Source organism: Ambystoma mexicanum, chromosome 5p (genome assembly GCF_040938575.1).
Source record: "Ambystoma mexicanum isolate Mex_15411 chromosome 5p, UKY_AmexF1_1, whole genome shotgun sequence".
Classification (NCBI taxonomy): domain Eukaryota; kingdom Metazoa; phylum Chordata; class Amphibia; order Caudata; family Ambystomatidae; genus Ambystoma; species Ambystoma mexicanum.
The window spans coordinates 830,373,896-830,380,130 of NC_090930.1; positions in this window are offsets into that span (position 1 = coordinate 830,373,896).

Sequence of the window (6,235 nt, forward strand, 5' to 3'; positions counted from 1 at the left end):
CTTGAAAGGGCGTGGGGGGAGTTTATTCTGCTACAGTGTTTCCCCTTCAAATGGGAGGGTTTGTCATGTTATATAGTCTCCCCCATCAAGGGGCAGGGGTTATTCTGCTATAGAATCTTTCCTTAAGGGGGTAATATTTATTTTGCTTCAGAGTCTCCCCATGAAGTGTAACTTCAAGAATGCTTTATGCGACAGTCTCTCACATCAATGGGTAGAGTTTATTCTGGTACAGATTCTCCCCTTGAAGGTAGAGGCTCAACAATATTTCAATACCGAGTGCTAATTTCCTGACTGGGCTTTTCCAATACCCTCCTTAGAAGTGTGGAGACTTGGTTTTAAAAATGCCAGATGATGTGAATTTCTTTTCATAGGGAGAAAGTAATATAAAATCTGCAGACAAACATTAGCCTCACAGCGATAATCCCACTGTATTTTCTTCTTGATGTTGAGCCGGTTGTCACTCCCCACTAGTAGTGTGCCTGCCGAATACTGGAAGTAAATTACCAAAGGATTGTAGTTGTTGAACGACGGTAGCACCTTTGAGACAAGGTTATGAATCAAAGATCCTGACTCATGATTTCTCTTTTATCACTTTTTTCACAATTCATTATTATTTTTAAACTTCCATTTGTTGAAGCATCCAATTAATATTTTAAAATACTTGCTCAAAACCTCTACACGTGTTTCGAAACTATAAAATGGTTCATCAGGAGGATTTAAATGAGTTCAATTGCATTGCTGACTGATAAATCTCAATTTCCTTTTAAATTTAACTCCTCATAATCTCTCTTTAAAAAAAAAGAAAGCAAAAAAAATCACTATTCTAATGCCACTCATTCTACACCATTAAAAGTGTATAAATTCAATAATAACACTCACCAAACATGTCTCCTTAATTCCTTCAGATATTTCAAAATGATTTACAGTGTCCTAAAAATGATATATGTTTGTCATATTCAGGGTGATACAGTTAGCCCTTTCAATATGGCCGCTGTTCAGCAGTTAAGGACGTTGCCGCGTTGAACGTGGAGATGTAATTTCTAGCGTAAATCGCGGATACCATCTTGGAAACTCTGGAATCCGTGTGGATCAGTGTTTAGACTCCTCTGGACTATCATATACAGTCACAACTAAAAGTATCACAGCAAAAGATAATCTTGAGGTAAGGATCAAGCACTATCTTTTTCTTAGTTACGGCACCCCAGCAGTTAGTAATTAGTGTGTTTGTAGCAGTGAATATGACAAACATATAGTAAGGACACCGTGAATCATTTTGAAACCTTCTCTGAAGGAAATAAGGAAACATTTTTGGTGAGTCTTATTATTGAATTTAGACACTTTTATAGCGGTAGAATATATCAAATTTGACTGGTGATTTTTTGCTTTGTTTCTCTCTTTATTTTAGAGATTATGAGAAGTTACTTTTAAAAATGAAATCTAGATTTATCAGTCAACTATGCAATTGAGTGACTCATTTAAATTCTCCCGATGAGCCATTCGTATAGAGGTTTTGATTGGATGCTTCAACAAGTTGGAAGTAATAAAATATAAACAGTTAAAAAAAAGGTAGCTGGCACTTCGCTCCAGAAAGAACATGGCATGATAACCTGTTCTGAGGTGAGAGTTTGCAGCACACGCTTTTTGCTCACTGTGCCTTTCACAGATCGGAAATATCCATTTGCATATCAGTCTTTGTCCCACCCACATGGGCAGTCCAGCACCGAAATGCTATGGCAATTCCTCTCTGAACAAGAGTACCAAAAGCAACCCCATACACGTGTTTCAGCCTTGTTGGGCCTCATCAGTGAGGTCAAGCTTTGCCTCTCTGAGCACAGTGAGTAGGGAGTCCATGTCTGGTTGCCCCCAGGTAACTCAGGGTGACCAACCCCAAGTTCCTTGTAAATATTTTTTTAAAAAAGGTAGCTGGCACTCCTCTCCAGAAAGAACATGGCATGATAACCTGTTCTGAGGTGAGAGTTTGCAGCAAACGCTTTTTGCTCACTGTGCGGGACAAAAACTGATATGCAAATGGCTATTTCCCATCTGTGAAAGGTACAGTGAGCAAAACGCAATGGCTGTGAACTCTCAATGTGGTCAATAATCACTGAACAGGTTATCATGCCTTGTTCTTTCGAGAGAGGGGTGCCTGCTACCTTTTTTGTATAAAATATAAACAGAAATTGTGAAAAAAATAATAAAAGAGAAATCACGAGTCAGAATCTTTAATTCATAACCTTGTCTCAAAGGTGCTACTGTCAACCTACAACTACAATCCCGTGGGGGAGAAAGTATTTCACAGGGGGAGATTGCATTGCAGAATACATTCTTCCGGGGCACCATTTCAGAAAAAACTGGGGGAGGGTTTCTTTCGTGACACCGGCGAAGGCAGCCTTTAACTTGTGAATATTTGAAGCTGTTGCAGTGGCGGCTGCTATCATAGGGCGGCCAGGCGCCGCCCCCCAGAAAAGAAGGAGAAAAGAAAGAGGAAGCTAAAAGAGATTCAATCTGAGAACTTCTCTGATTGAATCTCTTTTACTTTGCATTTCCTTTGCCAACAGCGCGGGGGCGCTGTGGCAACTGGCAAGGCAACAATAATAAAGGGCCGGGCCCATCAGTTTACACAGCGGGGCGCGTCCCGTTTTACGCTTCCTTCTTCAATAGTAGAGTGCGTGGAGCTTGTAGCTCCACGCACTCTACGTAAACCCCCTTTAATTAGAAGGCAGGTGGGGCGCTTCAGGGGTGGCCCCGCCAGTCTAAAATGTACGTAAACAGCGCACTAGGTCCCTGTCATCACTCGTCACTGAAATTCCCTCCCCTCCCCTGCATGGGCACAGTAATGTCATTGGCTGTTTGCCAGCCAATGACAACCCTTGCATTGGCTGGCAAACAGCCAATGACATTACTGTATCTATGCAGATCTCTGGTGCTGGGGGTGTGTGGGTGCGCCTGCGCCACCTTCACACTCTACGACGGCAGGAGTCACCAGTCGACGCAAGCTCAGCTGCCCGGCCCTGAAGACCATCCACCAGCCCAGCAGAGACGGCCTGGACGGACCCTAGTTGCCGGCGGGTAAGTAGTAGCCACTAGCCAGGTGGTCCCACTGGGAGCGTCCCAGCAGATGTTGTTTGTGTTTTTTTTGGGCCCGGGCGGGACGTGGTCCACGGACCACAGCCCCAGTCAGCAACACTGAAAGACATGTAAGCCAGGCCTACGTCTTTCAGTGTTTTCTGACTGCAGTCAAGTTAATGGGGCCTTGTGTCCACTGACTCCACTCGAGAGTCTCCGGCGGGCGGGCCTGGTGGTAGCGGGCCCGCCTACCACCAATGCGGAGGCCGCCTGGCCTGGGCCTTTACCCCCGGTCCGTGGGCCAAGGCCCAGGAGCCTTGGCCCTCGCGGACAGCAAGGCCCAGGCAGGCGTGCTGGCCCAGTCCACCACAGATCTATGACCCTTTCCGCGTGGTTGCTGGATAAAGGAGAATGGATGCCTCATGCTTTTGCATTTAGAGGTTTGCCTCATCATGGCGCAGTACACCTAACACTTATGGATACAGAAGCCAAACGGAGGGCACGTTTCTGGCATGCAATTTCTCACAGCCTCCAGTACCTTGGGGATTTTTACTGGTCAGCTAATTGTCATCAGGTCACTGCTTTCACTGTTAGTTCCGAGAGCGGGTTCTTCGTTTTCAAAATCTCACGCTGATGCAGAATGATCCCGCCGCCAAAAGTGCAAAACAGTCAGCCCACTTGGTAACGGGTTCAGGAAGCCTGTAGACTGAAGGTGCTGTGTGGGATCGGGGGGTAGGGGGATGGGGTGATACGGGGGGCAGAAATAGGTTTTAAAAATCATATTGTCAGAGCTTTGCAGGTGAGCAGGGGCATAAGTAGGCATGGGTATGTTAGATGTGCGTGCCCCCGGCTGCTGCATTAGGCCAATTTGAGAGGATGATGCGCACATGGCAGGAAAGGAATGTCTTGTGGTAGATTGGGTCACAGTTCTGGATCGACCACGAACAGCAAGTTAATTGCAGGAGAGCAATGGCAAACCCAGGCGGGGGCTGCCTGGCCTGGGCCTTTACCCCCGGTCCGTGGGCCAAGCCCAAGGGCCTTGGCCCACGCGGACAGCAAGGTCCAGGCAGGCGTGCTGCTGCTGCCCAGTGCGGACCGTTCAACGTTACAGAATCTCCAATCCATCCAAAATGTTCCGTTTTATATTTTCAGCATTTTTCTACAAAAAATGCAAAAAATATAAAACGGCACATGTAAGTCACCAGGGAGAGCCCTGGCAACGTGAGGGAGAGGCCTGGCCGCCTGGCACAGTGGCACCACGCCACCACCACCACGGCTGGTGCAGTGCCTGGTGGCCAGGCCTAGCAGCATGATGCGGAAGGGGTCGCGTGCGTCGCAGGTTAATAGTTCACGTCACCCTCATCAGAAGGGCAGACAATGGATCGGACAAATGTGTGTGGCGGTGGGTAATGTATGGCAAGCTCTACTTGCCTTCCAGTGTGTCCTTGCAGAAATAGGCTCACCACTTGCTGCGGGTCTTTGAGGGACAACCTGCATCAATAAATGTCCACGTTGGGGACATTTATCGATGCAGGTTGTCCCTGATCATAGGCTCATAGCCCCTTGGAGGGCAGCTAGAACCACGTGGGCGCTGAGAAACAGTGCATGAATTCAGGTCTGCACTGCAGTGGATCAATGTCGTCCCCAGCCTCAGTTTAATCATCATCCATGAAAGATGCAATCCAGACATATCCCCCCAGCATCCCACCCTGGCTTTATGAATCCATCAAGCAGCAAGCTAAACTGGAGGTTGTGTTGGCCTGCGTTAAAAGCCGCTGACCAAAAATCAAAGATTGATGGCTGTCTGCCGTCGCATCTACTGTGACCTTAGATCGAGTAAGGCAGCCTCCGCTCTGTGGAGCAGACAAACTCCCAGTAGGTTCAGGTGAAGCAGGGTAGGCACATCCAAATGACTGCAACTGTTGACAGACCATAGCCTCCCATACCTTGAAAGTTAAAGCACACCCGCGCCTCAGGCTGTCCTGCTGAATGTCTGCCCACCACCTCCTGTTCGAGGCAGAAGCATGGACTTCACTTAACGGGAAGGTGAAGGGTGTTTACATTGAGCATCACTGTTTGTAGTGGCTTTAGGATGTTAACTAGTCGTGCTTCTTTGTTTCCCTTGGCGAGTCCTACTCCCTATTGTATGACTTCCTAACTTTGCTTGTCTAAATAAAAGATATATAGTCAATAATAAAAAGCTTCCATCGCGGCTTGTCAGCTACTCGTACGGGGGAAAGCAAAACTCCACTTCCCAGAATTCTTGGTGCTGTTGGCTGGAACAGTCAATCCGGGCTGAAGATGATCCTCATAGTTCTGGTGGCTGTGCTACAATGGATAATATTTAGATAATGACACAAGTATTCGTATAATGACATGGGTTCTTCTTCCCGTCCTATTCCCTGCTGGCCCTCCTGAGAGAAACAATTCGAGGCACTGATCGCATTATACAGCAGATCACTCATGGCAACAAATGCGTGCTTGATTTCATGCCAGTAACAGCATGACAAACATATGTTTCCATCATTACTGACTATATATTTGAATTTCTTTATGCATACACCATAGTACCAGCTATTCTCAATACAAGCTGCTGTAAAATACACCATCACACTTGCACACATAAGAATAGTGTACCACCATTAATATGTAAAACGGAATGCTTTTTTCATATTTCGGTGGGTTTTTTGGACAGTAAATTGCACATTTTGTAGGCCATTTTTCCAAAAATTTTGCGGGGGGAGAACCTCCCCGCACCACCCTTGGGGGGTGGGCTCAGGGGCATAGGAGACACATAAAATATGGGGGGGACAGGGAACATCTTGGGGACTTTGCTTTATTTATTTATTTATGTATTGTGTTTTAGTCAAAGAGCTCGACTTTTCACAAAATTAGAATTAAAATAGCAGTACATATTACATTACAAATATCACTGTATAAAACAAGAGAAAAGAAGAAAAGAAAACAGAAGAAAATTAAAGGATGCAGCAGCAAAGAACATGTCTTTGTATGTTGCATTTCTTGCTTCATCATCTGACTATGAGCTCGTGGTAAGCGAGAGGAAATAATTACTTCCAGTGGGCCAGAGCTAGGACGCCAGCTTGTTAAGAGGCAGATCACCTGTAAGTGGACTCCTGCCAAATAAAGGAGTTGCAGCCTTTTCTACCAA